Below are 20028 nucleotides of genomic sequence, written 5' to 3' on the forward strand. Positions count from 1 at the left end.
CTATTTTGCTATACAGTGTATTTCTTTTACAAGGTTTTTTTACAAGGGTATAAGGTGGCTTAAAGAATAACTACAATATGGTATAGATACATTCTAAACATTATGACAGAGACAGTGTAAGAGATTTTCAGAGATTAAATGCTTTTAAATGCAATTAAATCATAATAAAGATAATCACATATAAACTGTGCCCCTGACAGTGTGACAATGCAGGGACATCAGACATGTTTTCCGCCATTGTAAGGCATGGGAAATCTATGCCTGTCTTGTGCTGCTGCAAGTCAAATTCTATAGGGGGAGAGGAAACGCATTTTAACAGCTGATAATTTCATAAAAAAGTAAAATTTACCTGGCACATTTGCAACGCTCTGGGACACTAATACTTGCAGTAAGGAGAAGATCCTTTCTGCATTTCTTAATGGTAAGAAATCCTGTCCATGGAAGAATCACCAAGGCTTTAGCCTCTAGAGCTGCCCCTCTGGCTGCCTCTACTTCTGATTACCACCTCCTGAACTCTTGCCAAAGGACAGCTCCCTGGACAGGGCAGGAGACCATGACTGATATCCTGAGGACACTAAATAATTGCTAGATATCTAACATTGTAGTAATATCTGAATGTTTTCTTCAGTGCACTTCTAGAGCCACGTGTCTCAGCACATAGGCATCACACACAGAGACCACCGCACCATAATGAAGACTGGTAAAGTGAACTGGAGTTTGTCACGGCAAACAAAGGTCTTCTTGAATGGCAAGCCTGATCAGAATGAGGGCAGATGTAGCCCTCATCAGGTTATACACTAACGTAGTTCTATGCCCTCTTGGTCACCTGATTTCTGGGTCCCTCAGCATCCTCTCTCTGCATCCCTCAGGTTTGTGTGATGCCTCAACTGATGGAATTTCCCTCTAGTTGTTAACTGCATCCAGGCAAAAGCTGTCATTTACACACTAAGTTTGCCCCTAAGGGTGATCATTTTATAGTTGTTTGCTTCAGGAATCCAGTATCACTTGTTGTGAAGAAGTGACAGCCGCTCAGAAATAAGAAGGTTAGTTGTGTATTAAAACAGGGTAAGAGACATGACAGAACAGATTACCCTCCTCGCTTGAAACCCTACTGAATGGAAAAAGAAACTGGGAAGAGAATTCAGCTGAGTCTGGCTCAAACTCTAATGCTCAGCAGATTTTCCCATTGATGGTCTGATTGTGCAAATATATACACAGGAACCATGCCACTATACCCTACCTAAATGAACTGAGACCGCAGGATCACGACCTAAACCTGTTCATCTTCAGAGAGGACATGCAGTGATCTGGCACACAACTGCCATCATTGCTGCTGGGAAACATATACCTAATTCCTTGAAATGGTTCTGCTGCTAAGAGTCACAGGATTCTCATTTACTTATTACCAGTCTTGAAAGAGATGACACTCTTCCATTTCACAAAAGATTTTGATTATTCAAAATTTCCATAAGAACTTTAAATGAACTAGAATGAAATTTCTATTGAAACATTATGAAGACAACTTTAAAAAGAAAAAAAAAAAAGAAAATAGAAAGAATCTGGCAGGGAAAGCAACGGGCTCAAAACATTTGTTAATGCAGGTTCTGAGTCAGAGGTGCCTTCGGTTATTACTGACACCAAAACATCTTGCAAAGCCAAACACTTTTCCAATAGCCTTTAACGGCACAGACCAATCTGCCAAGTGCTCACTATCTCCAACTCAGCTATCTTGCTGCCAGCTCCTAAAGGAGAGAGGTATAAGAGAAGGAATCAAGGAGCAAGAACTAGGTCCTTTCAAACCGAAACGCTATAGGATGAGGACGCATACACAGAACAAAACATGATGGAGGAATTCTTTTGTCATGAGGAAATACAGGGCTGTTAAAAAACATACTTGAAGGACATCATTCTTGTCAGACTTCTGAAGGCCCTGCAGATCGTGCACTGGCACCAGTCACAGACATGTCAGCAGTGCAGCTCTGTAGATGATTTATTAAAAAAATAAAATAAAATAAACCAAATATTCTGATCTCTCTCGTGCCAGTGGAGACTGTTGAAAACAGACCAATTTTGGCTCAACTGAGATTAAAATCTCTTCTAATCTATTATCTAGATGCAGGGGCAATGACGGGAAAGAGGGCAGTAAGAACCACCAGATCTTCTATAGTAAAACTTGGAGCTAGACCACTTACACTAATGAAGAAAACACACCAGAAAGTTTGTGTAGCTTACATTCATCAGACTGCCTTGCACCAGACTCTGGAATTTGAAATGATTCAGTGAGAGTGTCCTCAGGGACACTGATGTAAATATAGAATAACCACAATGCCTTTCTGTGGAGTCCCTCCCATTACATGCTGGTTTAGCTGAAGAATTTCATTTCAGATAGGATAAAATAAAGAGTACCAAGACTTGAAAAAGGTCAGGTCTGTGTTGCCTTTTTTCCTTCTGGAGCTCATCTGATGACATCTCTGGTCTAAGACAACTTTCCTTGCCCAATAATATTAAGGCTTTGTCTTATTTTGAAATAGACCAGCAAATGCTTTGATAAAGAGATTGAAAGATTTTCTACTTTCACCATAATATCTTCAGGTGCTGAAATGCTCAAGTGTTTTATAACTTACTAAAGTAGTGCTGTGCAGGGAATCAATGCTAATACTCCCATGCCTTTTTAATATGAGTGAATCACAGCCCGTAGTTCTTTACGTACTAAAGCAACCACACACTGGAGAGCCATTTTCCTGTCTTCATCTATTGTGGCCACTATTCTGCAAAAACAAGAACTGCCACCTATGAAAAAGATCAGGATTCTACCCATTTGTACACTAGAACTGATGCCCTTAACATACAAACCTACAACAACGAATAAAGCCTCATACAACCCCTCCATCTCCTAAAAAACCCTCAAACCTTAAACATTTGCAAGAAAACTAAAAAGCACGAGGGACTTAATAACAACCAACTCTCTTTTGCGGTAAGTTGTGAATGGGACTGATTAAAACCAACCTGAGAACTACCAAAATTTTCAAGCTGGCCAACTGCATTTTGAGATTTGCAGTTTCATTAAGTGAAAACATCTCTCAAGGATGTTTACAGGAAAATTCAGAAAGCAGAGACAATCATCAGAAAACAGAGACAATTACAAAGCTCCCAATCTCCTGAGACATTTACCTTTTTGTAGCAAGCTTTACTCCAGCCTCATTACATATTTGCTCTGATCATCAATCCTATTTGCAACTTTCAACTGTCTCCACGATCTGTGTCAGAGGCCTTGGCATCAAGGCAATACCTGGAGTGTCTCCATTCATCCCAATTTTAAAAACCAAGCTGAAACAAATCAGCACTTGTACACTGACTGGAAAGAAACCATGCAGACTCACCACAGCTGAAAATCTGTCCTTCGGTGTCTATATGACTCCCTCCCCTGTCCTCCTCTAAAAAAAGAAGGGTCAAAGCAAAACGCTGGCAGCCCAATGAAATCTTTGAAGAGACAGTATGGTTTCAGTTATGAGAGGATGGAAAAATGAGAACCCTGGGGAACTTTTTCGGGAACATTAAGCTTTATTAATCAGGAATGTATTAGCCACATACCAACATTCCCAAACGGTACGCTGAATCAGAGAAACGCCAGGGAGCAACAGAACCCATCCGGGCTGGTCGCCTGCCTTACAGTGAGTTCTAGCACACCCCGAGAGATGGTTTTTCAAGCCATTCCTTAGAAAAGAAACCTTCCCTGCTTCCACAGTACCTACAGGTTTTGCGTCCCAGTGCTTTACAACCGATACAGTCAGAACATGGTTCTTAATATGTAACTTGGTAATTTTTACTGCTCATTGAACTGATTTCTTTAGGTCTTTCTCCCAGTGGATATGAAGAACAATTAATCACTGTGCTCCTGATTATAACTTTTCACTCACTGGAACATTTTTTTTCATATTCTCCTTAACATACAACAAAAGCAACACTTTCAGAAGCATACAGTGCCACATAGGGCTCCTGTCTACCCTCTTGCCCCGGGGCCAGGTAACAATCAACCAGTTTCTGCTTTCTCAACAGTTTTACCACCAGGACAATTTCTGCCTTGTCAAACAGTTCTGACCTCTCCACATTTCCACTGGGATTTCACAGGTAGAAATCAGGGCAGAATTTATCCCCATGAGTTTCTGGATTAATGCCTTGGTATAGGAAGGGGAAAAGGCAAAATTAATTCTCTTTGTAAGTGCTATCACAATTCCTCAGTGACAGTCAGCCCCAAGACATTGATCTTTGTTCAAAGGAAGCACACTTCCATACTCATTTCACATCTGCACGTCTTCTCCAGCATGGCTTCTACAAGCCACTATCCTCTACATGAAAAAACACCCCAAACCCCAAAACGGCTTAACAAACTATTGAGGGTTTACATTTTGCCAGAGGAACAGGAACTGGGAATTTTCAAGGCTCAAAGCCCATCTTAGACACAAAAATTCTAGTTAAAACAGCAAGTTACAGGAGGGAAGGACAGGTCCCATATCCATCAGGAATTGCAAGGATTCTTGCACTGTAAAGAACATGGTAGGCTAGCTTGTTTGCTGCTTCAAAACTCTTCCTTCATTTAAAAGTACTACTGTGATGGACGAAGCCCTTCTCAATCCTGACATCCTGACGCTACACATGCAGTGTGCACTCTGGGATGCCAGCTTACTGTGTCACATTGGCTTGGGTTCTGCCTGTTCCTTTCCTTATGCCTGCAAGCTCAATTGAACTTATGAAAATTCAAACCGTCTTCTGTCTGTTTCATACATCATCAGCAAACAATCACTAGACAAAATGAATTTGCTGTCTGTAATTTGGAGGCTACACAAATGGCTCTGTTGTATAATACAGAAAAAGGGGAATAAAGTTTGGTACGCAAGGTTAATTCAGCATGAGGAAAGCAGGAGAGAAACAGACGGAGAGAAAACACGAACAATAAAATACACAACAGCGCGGAGACTGACATGAGAAATACTTCTGTAAATTGGAGTTGGCCTTGATACCTTTGAGTGATAGAATTACAGGCACAAGCGAGTTGTGAAAGATCACCCCCATGAGTGGCTGTATCCCCACCCCACATGATTTGTCTACACAATATACTTATTAATAACAACAACAATGGTTACTATTTCTCCTCTAAGGGCTTTGCAAACACAAACTCAGCAACGCTCACAGAGCTGTATCAGTTCGAACCAGACTGAGAAAGTGATCTGCTGAACAGGGCACAAGGAAGTTAAACAGCTTGTCTAATGCCACTCAGTGAGCCAGCATCCATTAAGATCACAGCACTGGATCTCTTGCTCAATAATCAGATCATAAGGCTGAAACCTTGAGAAACCTCTTTTTGAACAAAAATAATGTACCGTATATTCCTTATTGGCCTTAGCCGATGGCAATGTAACTAAAACCACTGCTTTGAAAGTACATCCAGTGCATCTCCTCTAAAGATTTTCAGGTTGCGTGAACAGAATCTTTTTCATTCACACACAATATGCTGTCACAGTCTCATTCCAAAATCAAGCCAATGTTGAATGTGAGAAAAGGTAACTCCTCATGCTTGACTTAATCCTATTTGGGGTTAACAGCAAAGTACTTAACCACATCCTTAAAGTTAAGTATTTGAGTAGTCCCATGGACCTCAACGGATCTACTTGCCTATTAACCCACAAAACTTTAGTATATAGTGAAAACATGGCCAGGGCACCCAGCATAGCAGGAATCCAGCCCACAGATATTTCCCAATAAGAGCATGCCTGCACTACATTTAAAAGGCTGTGTTTTTATGCAACTGCCTGCCAGATGTTCACATGTTATGAATCTACAATTTCTTCTAATGCCATGTATCAAGTCAAGCATATTTTTATATTGGCCAAAAAATTGGCCCATCTTAATCAGTTGCTTTAGGTACATCCCTATCCTAAAGCAAGTTTTCCACCTTTCAATTAAAGAAATGCAATTCAAAAAACAACCCCCAGAAAACTACAAAAGCATGGCTTGCCTTTTCTTCTTGCTGGGGTTAATACAGGAAAGCCATGCTGGGAAGTTGACTTCAATAAAGATCTTACTATTAGAAAGACCTGATTACAGCAAACTTACATAGGAAACGAAGGAAATTCTTAAAGTATACTTTGCTCTGTAAAAAGGGCACCCCATTTTTATTGCGCCAAGTTACTAGTTACACACAACGAGGTAGAGCAAGAACCACATCCTTATTTTACAGCATACATGTGCATACGTAAGGGTTTCCCCACCTTTTAATTCTGTGTACCAGCAATATGCTGTATGCTGAGGCTACAAAGCAAATGACGCAAGAAACTCAAAGATTAGAGACTTGGGACCTTTATTTCATGGAATGGAAAGACGAACTAGGCAGAAAAGAACAGACAGGAGTCGTTATCCCACACTCTATTCCCAGTTTGACCACTGATTTACTCAGACCTTGAGCAAGCTGCTCAACATCTCTGCCTTAATGTGCTTGCCACCCTTGGCAAAGAAAATAAGAAATATTCCCTATACATGAGTTTTACACTTGTGTACTTATTTCTCACCCAAAGCCTAGAGTTTCATAGAACTAACAAAAGCCCATTCCAGCCAGAACCACCACCAGGCCCATATATTGCTACCTGGTATTTTGCCTTAGGGCTGTCCATGCAGGACTTGCTGACCATCTGGACCCTAACGATTCAAAGAGCTCACCTTAATTCACTTTTTACTCTGCTGCTGCATTTTGGAAAGAGAATTACTTCCACTTTAGCAACAAAAATTCTCCTGGTTGCTCACACTAAATTGCAAGACAACTTTGATAGTCTGTGCTCACAGATTCAGAAGTGTTCCCCATTTTGCCCCCAAAGTGTTCCTCCCTTTAAATTGCTGCCGAACCAAGCAAATCCATGAGCGTTTTCAACTCTGCTCGTCATTGAAATTTCAAGGTTAACCTCTGGTGGCCAGGGAGGCTGCTCATATTCAGGAATGATGAGCAGAAAATGCTAAATACCATTCACTGGCCACAGCCTGCAGTTAATACACAATATTTAAACAACACAATGGCATGGCCCTTGCCAGTAATGTAAAAACACAATGGAGTAGAGCCAGAATGGCACAATCTGCCTGCCTGAGTCATGCTTGGCACTCCATGCTGGAAGGGGCATGCATTAGCTGCCCACAGTGTACTGTACCCTTCAGCTAGTTTAAAATAAAATCATAAAAATACAATTTAAAAAGGAGGTTAATGGAAGGGGGGGGGGGGAGAATAACAGGATGGGAGGAATAATCCCATTTAATAGTTAAAATATTTTAACACTGAAGTACAAAAGTACCACTTTGGAAGAAGGCTCTGGATTTCATTACAGACATCACATTTTGATCTTAAACAAGAAAACAAATGGACTTGGCCCCGTAATATTCCATAGCTTTGTACTGTCCAACTAAAATCGATTTCTTCCTACTGCCTACAAGCTCCTGTATTTTTATTCATATATTATTTCATTACATTTAGAGTATCTGAATCTACTTTATTTTCCAATTCTCTTTTGCGTTCGTGTTGTTCAGCCACTGAAGTTCCAAATCTTAATTATTGTCCCAAATATATTCAATAAACAGATTCTAAATAAGGATAGATCAGACTGATGTACAATCAGCATTTATGGAATAACTATGCTTTTAGAAAGAGACTCCTTTCTTGCTGAGAGATGCAAGACATTGACTGTTTTGTTGTGTCACAGCACAGATGAATTAGGCATTTCTGCTTTCATCTACACCTTAGAGCAGCTGAAATCCCCTGTGATGTCATCAGAAAGTTGTTAGGTTTTTTCTTGTATAAAGGAGAAGAATTTGTTATGAAAACATGAAAAGAGAATAAACTGTATTTTACGCTATGAGGAATCTTCTACTTTGTTATTTCTGCACCAAAGTGCAGAAATCCTCACTGACAAAGCGACAGGAACTGTAAGTCAACAAATGCAGAGACGCACACTATTCCTAGTAATATTCAAAACAAAGCAGAAAAGAATGATCTATTCATGGGTCTGAAATTAAAGATCTGCAAGATGTAAGTTCAGTTTTAATTTTTAACTAAAACATCCTTTGAACTTCTAAATCCCATTCAAGGGGACTCTGACCTTTATCCAAGAGCAGCTACTGTGCTAACACTTTGGATGCATATAGAGGAAAAATAGGGACAAAAGGTACCGGAAAAGCTTTTACTTACAGGAATGCAGTGCGGCTTAATCTTTTTGTTTTTAAGGTGCAGTGATTTCAGCATCTACAATGTAACTTCAGGCAGTCTGAAAAGAAACAGGTTAAAATCTCTTTCAGTTATAATTGCTATTTCAGATTTAATTAAAAATTAAACTTTCATAATGTTTCACCATCCAAAGCAATGCATTATCAGTCAAGCGTAGCCTTTTTTTTTCCCCCCTTCTTGTTAAAAGAAGCTCTTCCCAGAGTAGTTTGCAATGAAAGAAGAAGGGGAAAAAGGCAATTGAGAGTAGCAAAATATATTTCTTCAGCAAAAGATCTCTGAATAACTTGGAAAGAAGCCTTCTGCCACTTAATTTTAACAATCAACCTTATACTAATTAAAAAAAAAAAAAAAAAAAGAAGCATCACAATTAAAGAAGACAGAAAAACACCATCATATACCAATGACTGTGAGGGGAAAAACGTTCATTTCAGCAAAACAAGGACACTGCTAGGACCAGAACATACGCACCAAAAGGGAAAATATGGTTTTACATAATGCCAGCCAACAACTTTTTTTTTTAATAGTCATTCTACAGCATGTAGCACGTTCAGGCTGTTACATGGAGGAGCACAGAAAAACAAGTTCAAAAAGAGGAAAGCTGGGTTTAAAGTGTACAAGGCAAAAGGTTCCCTGCAGCCTTTTCTTAAGGGATACGAAATAGCTACTCTATAAAACTGAAAGGTTTCTTATCCTGTAAAATAAACATCGTTCTACTGTGCAAAACAGATGATTAAGAAGTGGTAGCTGTAGACAGAGCATTTGAAGAGATGCAAAAGTATTTTATATCATTTTTTCCAAAATGCAGTTGGAATGACAATAAAACTCCAGGGGTTGCACCATAAATATGAGTTTAAACGTTAGATGGGAGTTTAAAACCTGTGATTTTAATTATAGCTAATTATAAAGGCTCCAAAACCCGGCAAAATGAGAAAAACAAAAAAATATTAATAATAAATTAAAACAATTTTGCAATAAGTTGTCAGGATTTGGCCTCATAATAACAAACTGTACAGCAATATACACAGACACATACAACGCACCAATGATTCATTAAAGGAACAAATCAAAACTTCATTAAATTTTGTTTTAAAAGGTGACAGCAGAACTTGCCTAATTTACCCCATTCAAAGTCAAAGCTATTCTCTTCACCAGCAGCACACTGTCAGAGATCTGCAAATAAATCCTGGATGTGAACCTAATGCTGATTTTTGAATGTCTCACAGGCCGGGGGCAATTCCTAAATCAAATCTGTTATTCGTTCTCCCACAAGTAAAAATCCAGTTCTTCAGACTCCAGTGTTATACGAGCCTTCCCAATCAGTCCCTACAGATGCTGACACCAAAATGCACTGTATCAGGCAATAGCTATACTGTCACACAAACATGTTCCATGCACACATGTACACCACAAATAGGAACAAGCTCAGGAACTTGTTTTTAGGTCTAACTTTTCCACTCTGTCATGAGAAGGCAAAGCAGAGAGCACAGAAATGGATAGCACAGCAAGAATTATCAAATCTCATGCAGAACCACCACTTCTAGAGCATTTGAATAAAGGAACAAGAGCCCTTCGACAGAGGCACTGGGATGATGCTGCTACATGATAACCTTTATAGGCTTGGATGAAATTTTTCTTGAAGGAACCATTTGAGAAACATGTTTCTTGTCCTTTAGACAATCTTCCTATCAAATAACTTTCTTTCTCCTGATTAGCATCTAGTAAGATAGACAGAGGAATAGTGCAGAAATCCAGGCAAAAAACATGGAAAGTCCATCAGAAGTAGGCAACAGCACAACTGCCAGATAAGCGATTAACAGCTTCAGCCTCTGAACCTCCATTTCTTTCCCTTCCTTCCCTTCCCAAATTTATCCCTTCTGCAACATCTTCAGGACTGTAATGCTGACTTGCTGGCAGGGAAGGAGAGGGGCAGCGGTATTTGCAATCCAAAGCTATTTCTTTTAATGAATGCAATGAAAAACTGACCTCAACTGAGAAAACAAAGAGCATTCACTGAGGGTGAAGTGTATCCCTGTATAGAGAGCCAGCATACAGACTGCACCACTGAAGCCCTATTCCAATGACCTAAATAGGAATAAATTGGTGCATGGACTTCATCACTGTGAGTTTTGACCAAAAGCCCCATTTTCCTGTAGAGAATGAAGCAGCATTTAGTCCTCTCCTAGGGCTAAATTTGTGCCCTCCATTTCCTAGCATTTGTGCCCTCAAAGCACAAAGGCACAGCACCCCTTTCCCATGCAGGGCACCATCCTGACAACTGCTCATCGGTGTATTTTCCGAGCAGTTTTAGCCTGAAGTCCTTCCTGCTTTGTGTGCATTCTTCTCATTGGAAAGGAAAAGGAAGAAATGCAACATCTAGGGTTACTCTGCAAGTTAAATACCAGGGCATAGCATCTGCAGATAAAGCTATCCCTCTCCTCAAGGCAGTGAGCCGGCACATGCTACTATCCACCCATTAAAAGAAATGCACTCTCAGAAACAGCTCACTGTGAGAGTATGTTCACTGCCACCTTGAAAAACTTCAATTAAAGAATCCTAGTTAACAGGACATCTGACATAAAACAGCCAGAACATCTTAAAGACGTATTTTAGGTACAAGTTGGAGTTAAACCCAGAGCAAAACCTACAGAAAACCTCATTAAACTCAGAATACCAATTGTTATCGCTTTGGCAGTATCTTCTTCCTTTTACAAACTGAGAAACCCATGAAGACAAAATTATTTAGACAGGTATGTACAAAAGAGAGTTAGAAATGGGGCAGCTTCTTAAGCAGGAGGCCCGCATTCCTATGCACAGGTGAGCACTTAGCACTGTGGGGCAGGAGACCATTGTCAGAAAAGAGTGCTCTAATCCCCTTGTGGAAAGCAAGAGACATGGCTCAAGAACAGCCGGTGAACTTCTTCTTGAGAGGCCCAAGAGCTGGAATTGCATGAATGAGGAGCATGGCAGGTCAGGAATGAGGTACCTAAGTAGAGTGTTGACAGGAGAGCAAGTGCTAGCTCTCAGCAAAGGCTTTAAAAACAAGTATCAAACAGCAAACATGTTTCACTTTGCCTTCTCATTATTCTTGTGTGCCATAAAGTTTATGCAAAGCCTGAACACTGTGAGACCAAAGCTACTGACTGCACAAGAACCAAAGTAATATTCCATGACTTATATGGCACCTCACTCTGCTGTGCCTGATTCATGTTTATGGTCTAGTCCCCACTTTTGTAAGAATCAGATTCATTCCATCTAAAAATTAAAGAGAAGAAAAAAAAAAAAGCATCATTTCTTAACAGAAAACTTTCAGAAGACACCACCTTTCTGCAACCTCCTAGCAATAAGGAAGTTCTGCATCTATAAGGGTTTGATTTTCCTTGAATACCTGAAGTCAGCTAGAGCAGGTTAATGAGAATCATATACAGTTGATTAGTTACAAGGAGAGGGAAGGCTGGGAGACAATACAGCACCACACTTACTGATATCTTCTGAATTTTCTACATAGAATTTACATCATTGGTCAATTGATCTTTTTCAAAGTACTTGCTCTTATTATTGCTCTCACTTCTGGAACTGCAAATCAATGATGAAGCAACTGCCACAAATAACCATTCACAAGAAGTAGAATACTGATGTCCTTACTCAGAAAAGAAATCATTGATAATATTAAGAAAGCCCACTACTTTCAAGAGAATTTTCAAATAAGCTCAGAGGCCAGTCAAGAGACCTCACTCCAGAATCAAAATAATGACTTAGGATATGGGACAGATTACTTTCTGGCATTTTAGGTTTGAAAACATAATCAAGGCCACAGAATAACTGTGTCACAGAAATCAGAGAGGGAGGTAGATGCGGCACAGACTCCTCATCTAACAACAAATAAGCAAACTTTGAAATTGGAACTGGTATAAACACACCAGCGCAATGCTCCATCTAGACTTATCAGCAATGCAAAAGGATAAGTCTTATTAACATAGATACAGCATTACACTACTACTGCTTTTTTAAGGTGAATGCACTTCAGCTGGTATTATTTCACTATAAACAGGCCTTTTTTTGTCACTATTCTCTTGTCTTGAGGGGACAGAAAAAAAAAAAAACCAAAGGGAGGGAGAGGAGGGACTAATGCCTGTGCTCAAAGAATCCTCCAAAAAGGAATGTTTTCCTGAATTGGAGCCCTTTGCCCTTCGTACACTTTTAAAAGTCCAAAGGAGTTTTGACCATTTCCAATTCTATCTTTGAACTCATGGCCATTTGTGTGATATAGCAGTGCTGAACTTGGCTTTCTCCTAACCCTAGGACTGTAGCTCAAACCTGGGTCATAGGGCAGCTGATGGGAGAAAGCTGGGTTTTTGTGATTTAGTAGAACAGGAGCAGAGGACAACCTACAGCACTGTGCTGGGATTGAGGGTTCCTGACGCTGCAGGAACAGACAACAGGAGACCAAAGGTTTCTTTGTGAAAATGGTAAATCTCCATCTGTTACTAGTTCACTGCAAAGCTGGGTGCCCACAGAGATTTCGTCTTCCTTATGACATTCATCTTTTGAGTCACTTTCCCAGTGAAGACTGTATCCATTACAAATTTTAATTTTCAAACCGTGGTTGTTTCAGCTAGAAAAGCATTTTAATCAAGAAAAAGGTGTATTTTTGGCTACTTTTCACACACCTCCTACACCCCCCAATAGCGTTTGAACTATTTTCGTTCAAGTATGAAAAATACTGCCTTTGGGCAAAGACTAACACTCCTTGAAATTTGGTTTTCAGAAAGTTAGAGACACTCAACTTAATAAAAGCCATGATGCATAATCCACACTAATGGTCACTTCACAATAGGTACTGGATGCAATTTCACCACAAGGGCCCTCATACCTGCTAAACATGTTAGATTCCTTAATAGCACAGTCCACCCCTCTCATTTATTCCTACTGCTAACAGAGTAAGCAACAAGCACTCGAGAAGCCCAGCTGTTAAGGCACATTAGAAGCTGAACTTCTCAGCCTGCTGAAGAGTTAGTCTCTTTATAACCACACTTAAGACCTGACCTGGACTCCTAAAGTGCAGTCTAACTGGTAGTTCTGCTATAGCCAGGTGGGACCCAGCATCCTTCTAAATACCTCTTGAAGCTTTCCTCCTACGCGGGGGCGATGATGGTAATCAAGTTGGCTGCTGAAAACCATGATATTCCCTATTCCAACTGTTTTCTTGTACAAGCTGTCCCTAGATCCTGTTTATGTTCCCAAGGAACAGGAACAGTGACAGCATGCAGCTTTCACGAGGCCTTGCCCAAACAATTCTTTCTCTAAAGATACAGGGTTTTTGTGAAGCAGCTCTGGAGCCGATATTCTCTGAGCATCTCTTGGAATACAGCTTGAGGACTTTGCTTATGTGCCCTTTACAAGTTATTGTAGCATATAAGCTTCTCCCACTTCTTTTCAAGGTTCATAATGCTTTGATCTTCACAGCCTCACTGCTCCTGTTGAATGGTATCATCTCCCATGGCTCAAATTATCTTTAGTGCATAAAATGATAATACCTGTTAAGAAGCAGGCTCTATCGTATAACAGCAGCAGAACCTTCACATTTATTCTGGTTTAACACAGAAACTTACAACAATAAATGTTTTATTGTGATGGGTATTTCAGTGCAGTGACAAACTGGGCGGATAAAGGAAATGTGGCGGATATAATTTGTTTGGATTATAGCGAGGCCTTTGACACAGTACCACACAGGAAGCTCATAGAGAGACTAGAGAATTATGGTCTGGGTAATACTACAATAAGGTGGATAAAAACTGTCTGACAAACAGGAAGCAATGTGTTATTAATCAAAGGTATTAGAAACAGAAGAATCTACTCCGATACAGAGTAATAGGTGCTAGGATTATTATCATTAAACAGGTTCATTAAGGATGAGAAAAAGAATGTAAATATTGACAGCATCAAAAACTGGTGATTCAGAAATAAGAAATGTATCAAATGTGAAAGGAATCAAAATTATAAAATCCAAATAATGATGATGTGTGTAATTCAGAATAATGTGGTATTTAACATACCTTAAAATGGGTAAAATGTTATTGAAAACTGATACAGATTTTGGTTCTGAACTCAGGTGGTTTTCACTGTATGACTTCATCATGTTACTCTGCACCAATATGGTCTAGTTGTGAAATTGGCTCCCTTGCAAAGCAAAATAAAAATTCTAGCCACTGCGGTCAGCGAAGATCATAAAACCATAGAATGGTTTGGGCTGGAAGGGACCTTAAAGCTCACCCAGTTCTAACCCCCTGCCATGGGCAGGGACACCTTCCACTAGAGCAGGTTGCTCCAAGCCCCTGTGTCCAACCTGGCCTTGAACACTGCCAGGGATGGGGCAGCCACAGCTTCTCTGGGCAACCTGTGCCAGCACCTCAGCACCCTCACAGGGAAGAACTTCTGCCTAATGTATAACCTAAACCTACCCTCTGGCAGCTTAAAGCCATGCCCCTTTGTCCTGTCACTACAGGCCCTTGTAAAAAGTCCCTCTCCAGATTTCTTGTAGGTCCCCTTTAAGTACTGGAAGACTGTGGTAAAGTCTTCCCTGAGCCTTCTCTTCTCCAGACTGAACAACCCCAACTCAAGATCACCTGGCTTCTCTTCTTGGAGTAAGGATATTAGTTCTAATGATTAAAATACATATAACATACATATGGTTAAAAAGTAATCACGTTTAATGTCCTTAAATACAACCCTCAGAAAGCTTCTTTCGAAATGGGGTCTCCCTTTCATCATAGTCCTGAATCTCCACTGCCCTGCACAGTAGAGGGGAGAGCACAGTGGAGATTAAAGCCTTTTCATTGCTGATTTCTGGTACAGGAGATGACATTGAGTTATACCCACAGAGACAGTGTGTAGATGCCATGCTTTCAGGTTAGTGGGTACTCCCTCTCCCCTTCCTTCACAGATCTGTCCCAAAGAAGTTCAGTCTGACCCTCACCTACGAAAGCGCAAGATCTTGGTTGAAAGGCAACAGAGTGAGGTGAAACGAAAAACTGCATGGCAATGTGCATACATTTTATGGGACATATGGCAGACAAGATCAAAATAATAAATCTTTATTTTGAATTCTAAAGCTCCCCAAGTGTTGAGCAATTAAACACGGCAGTCAAATAGTTCCGGGATAAAATCAGCAATATCAGCAAGACATGAAGTTCATAATATCCTGCCCTTCTCTCTTAACCAATGTGGGAACTTTCCTCTTCCTTGTATGAAGTATACCACCAGCACCACAGCCTCAGCTTACTTGTGCTGCTCCAAGAATGAGAACAAAATAACTTCTATTGTCCTCTTTCTTGAGGCAGCAAAAGAAAACTAAGTGTGTAAAGGCCTCAGATTTCCAAGTGTAAGAAACTCTGGAAAATTGCCACAACTCTTATTCTTGTCACTGATGGGCCATTGCCTTGGAATCTCACATCAGGAGACTGTACCTAGTAACCCAGCTCTTTTTTGAGATCTGTCATCTATGCTTTTGGGACTTTTGATCTTCTCCTAGGACATACAATACTCCTTCTACCCTCAGGCAGCAGCCTAACCCCATCTCCCTGAGAAGCACCTCCTTCCCTCTGTCTGCACTGTGAAAATCCTCGTTCACATGAGAAGCTTGTATTCCCCCTCCTTCGCTGCAGAGAGAGAAAGGATTAAGACGAAGGTGTTACACTCCCCTCACAGGAGAAAAAGACAAAGGAGGGAAGTGGACAAGGAGAAAAAGACAAGGAGGGAAGTGGTATCAAGGCTTCTGAGGCCCTGGAATACATTAGAGGGACAGGAAGTCCATAGCTGTTTTGCTGCCTTGAGCAGCCACCTACTTTGTCCACATAAAGTAGTTTCTAAAAAGGCTTTCTGCCCACTTCCTTTGGAACTTATCTCTGCAGGGCTACCAAGGACCTTGGGATTTTGATGTGTTAAGATGGGACATGCCACCCTTTAATATAAAGTACTGTAGTAATAGAAAGTAAAGTTAGGACTACAGGCTAAGTTTGGACTTCATACAAGCAGGTATCAGGACTCTTCCAGGTTATGCACAGACTGAGTTTATCCCACCATGTGCAGAAGGACAAATCAATGCACTCTTTTAGTCAGGCACATTATTTATTCTTTTGCCAGTAGACCGTTAACCTGAAGTCCAAAACCAGCTTCATCTTGCACAATGTCATACACAAACCAAGCCCAGAAGTTTCACATTATTTCAGTTTATGTAACTGCCATATTTAGCTCAAAGCCCAAGGAGGATACTGAACAATATTTTATTGTACAGGCTCTTGAGATTCAGTATTACAGGGAAAATGCTACCAAACATCCCAAATTTCATTCATCTCAAATATCTGGAAATTTAATACCAGATGACTTTGAGGCCTTTGGACTGTATTGTAAATCTGCTGCTTAAACTTTTAATGTAACACCAATGTGAGCTCTCAAATATTTCCCAGTAAAGTCTGTACATATAATTCTCATTTAATTAGACATCATCATACAATAAGCAAAATTCAGACCAAGCTGGAACTATACAAAAGTTCAGAGAAGTTCAGTTACCACATTATGATTTGGCAAAACTCTACTGTAATTCCCTCCCTCCCCCTGGAAACAATACAGAGAAAGAGACCATATCAGCAGTGATTCGAACTGATTACTGTGTCAGAACAGGAAATAATATTTGGGGGAAGAAAAAAAAAAAAATAAAAAAAATTGAGAAAACATTTACTTTCGGTATCAGTAAAAACAACAAAAAGGTTTTTAGACTGCCAGCCACATCCTGCAAAATTTAGCTAATAAAGTAACAGCATAATTACTAGATAAGTTTAAAATGGATTTTTAAAAAGAATGGCTACTTTTGCTGGAGGCGAAGTGTATCTAAATATGTTGCAGGACTGGATTCAGAGACCTCAGCATCCTGCCAGCCTGGCCCAATACAAATTATGTTTGTTGTTATTCCAGGGACCTTGACCTATAGTGTGTACGCACTTAAATCTATGCAGTATTTATCTCTGCTTCAAATACCTAAGATGAAGAGTACATGAAGAGTATGAGCTCAGGCTAGCAGGGCTTCTGCAATGACTGAATTGTTCAAACTGCCAAGACTCTAATTCACTCTGGCTCCATTTCCATTACAAAAACCAAAACACCCCTAACATACAATAAAATATTATTATTAGAAAAGTACGGTTGGGTATTCAACCTGTTCCATAGTCTATGTTCAAATAAAACAGATGAGATCAAAGGCACCCCTCTGGTGGTCACCTAAACTACAGAGTTGAAACTGGTATATAATTTTTTAGTGATTAAAAGAATTCTAACAAAAAACTGTGTACAGCATAATACAAAATGAAGTACCATGACATTAACACTAATGCTGGGCAAAGGGACTACAAGATCATATGCTAATTATGTTCCAGGTAAAGAAGATATGTTCGCATATGCAACTGGTAACTAGATTTCTAATAAAATAACAACTTCAATCTTTTTCAAGTCTTTTCCAAAATACCAGAAGTGATTAGAACACATTATGGACCAGTCACTTGCCAAGTTTCATGTTTGAAATCAAAGCTGTTTTAAAATTTCCTGAACAACAAAAAAGCATTTTGAAACTGGTAACATTCAGTCATGGTGATATAAGCAAATACCAGCCAATCTGAATCTTGGAACATTCTTGATCTAATGCCTTTGTGTTGCCACTGAGCCCAGAAAAATATTTCAGGCCCAATTGCTAAGACAGTGAAAATAATATTCACAAATAAAAAAAGGATCATTTACATATTATACAACTTTTTATTTCTTCAATATACCGTAATGGAATTAAAAGCAGAGATCATTCAAGACTTTGTGTCATCATAACTGAGATGCATCTGCATTTACCAAATATGAACCTGCCTGTAATTTGCATGGAAGATCTAAAACCCTTCTCCTTCTCTCCTCTGCAACTCCCCCAGAAAGAGCTCAGCACTCTTCTCGTATGTTCTCTACAAGTTAACTATACAAGGAAGTGGGTCTATCATGTAGGAGCTGCTTAGTTTCTTTTCACATGCTGAGGAACTCTTTGAAATAAAACCGACCAGCATCATCTCATTCATTTCCCTCCCAATACCAAGGTAAGCATAAGGAATAAAATTTGAACCTGTATCTTGCATTATAAAGGTACTTACAAAATACATTACCAGGAAACAAAACACCAACTGCTATTCTACTCTGTTGCTACCTTTTCTAAGATTGTTGTCCGTTTACTTAAATGAGTGTAAGCAGAAAAGAGAAATACGGTAAGAAGCCAAACTTCAGGGCCATAGTTTACAAGAAAAAGAACAAGATTCTAGGAGTTATAAACACCTATAAATTCTCATTATGCATCTGTGTGTACTAATAGAGGCTATTACATAAAACACTGTATCATTCAGTGTCAATTGAATGGAGATTCGCCTTCAATGACATGTAGTCAAATGTCCCTATAATCAGTTGGTAGAGTAACCGGGCAGAAATTCACAAATATATATAACCTTTCCTCCTTGAATCTCAAAATTATTTAGAAACATGCTTTCTTTTCCATTAAGAGATACAGTGATGTCAACAGCAGCTACATTATTGCCCCAGCAGATCCGCAGATGCTGGAGCAGAACTGAGAAGTCCAGCCACCAGATCCTCTGCTGTAACCATCTGACCCAAGACTCTCCCTAATGCATTTCTGTCCTTTAGCTGAAGTTTTCACTCTTTAACGATGCCTACAACATTAATGGCTTTGTATTTCCTAACTGTGACTGAACCTCGTATTTGGGCAAGAGAGCAACTTTCCATCTCCTCTATAACTCAAACCAGCCCAGAATTTTAATGTAGTCAGGGTTCTCCTTTCTGTCCTCACTGACTGGAAGCCTGTATTAATAAAGAATAACCAGTACAGCAGGGCCCTGATGTTCACAAAGAACATCTCTCTACTGTATTTAAAAATGTAATTTCACTAGTGAATTACAGAGAAAAGTTGGGGTTTTATTTCGTTCAAAGCCGCATTAAGTCCAAAAGGAGAACGTCGTACACAGTAAATGTGTACAGAACTATTTCCTACTTCTGCAGGCCGCAGAAAATCCCACTGTGTTAAGATGGTACCATGGTCACGTCAACATATTAGCCTATTAAATCTGTACTCCTTTTTTGTTCTTAAAATGCTAACAAAATGTTCCAGGCCACTGTATATTTGTAGGACTTCTGAATAATCATGTCCTCCCACCATTTCTCTTAAAGTAGCATGACTGTCCACATACCACTGATGAGGCTCTTACGTTGCTAAACAGCACTTCAAAGAAACAAAATTTAAAAAAATACCCCCCCCCCCAAAAAAACTAAACAACAAAAAAACCCAAAAAAACAAACAACAACCCAACAAACAAAAAACCAAACCAAAAACTACAGAACAACCCAAAAAAACCCTAAAACCCAACAGCTACAAACACATTCAACACTTAACTTCACACTGGAAGCAACTACAGTTAGTTCTCTAATAGAAAACTACACAATTCCAATCTTGAGGGGAGAGAAGCCTCTCAGCTATGAATACAAGGAGGATTGTTTCAGATTTCCTAAGATACGTCCCGCATTAAGACGTGTCCATATCAGGAAAAAATGAAGAACCTTATCTTTAAGTTCCCACAAGTACAGTTCCAATTAGGAAGGGTTCTTAGCTTTGAGCTATCACCGTGCTAAAAATAAAGATGTTCAGGAAACACATTACTCTCAAAAGTGATTTCACATACAGTCTGTAA

The 20028-nt window shown here is 39.7% G+C and overlaps 1 protein-coding gene across 1 annotated transcript in view; it reads right to left on the bottom strand.

The window, feature by feature from the left end:
* The window catches only part of ZBTB20 (zinc finger and BTB domain containing 20), a 468334-nt gene that overhangs the window by 317014 nt on the left and 131292 nt on the right, over window positions 1-20028 (bottom strand). The window contains exon 5 of the mRNA XM_030471447.1: window positions 8222-8297. The gene's annotated coding sequence lies outside the window, so the exon portion shown is untranslated. The remainder of the gene's footprint in view (window positions 1-8221; window positions 8298-20028) is intronic.

Source organism: Strigops habroptila, chromosome 2 (assembly GCF_004027225.2).
Source record: "Strigops habroptila isolate Jane chromosome 2, bStrHab1.2.pri, whole genome shotgun sequence".
In the NCBI taxonomy this organism is placed as follows: Eukaryota; Metazoa; Chordata; class Aves; order Psittaciformes; family Psittacidae; genus Strigops; species Strigops habroptila.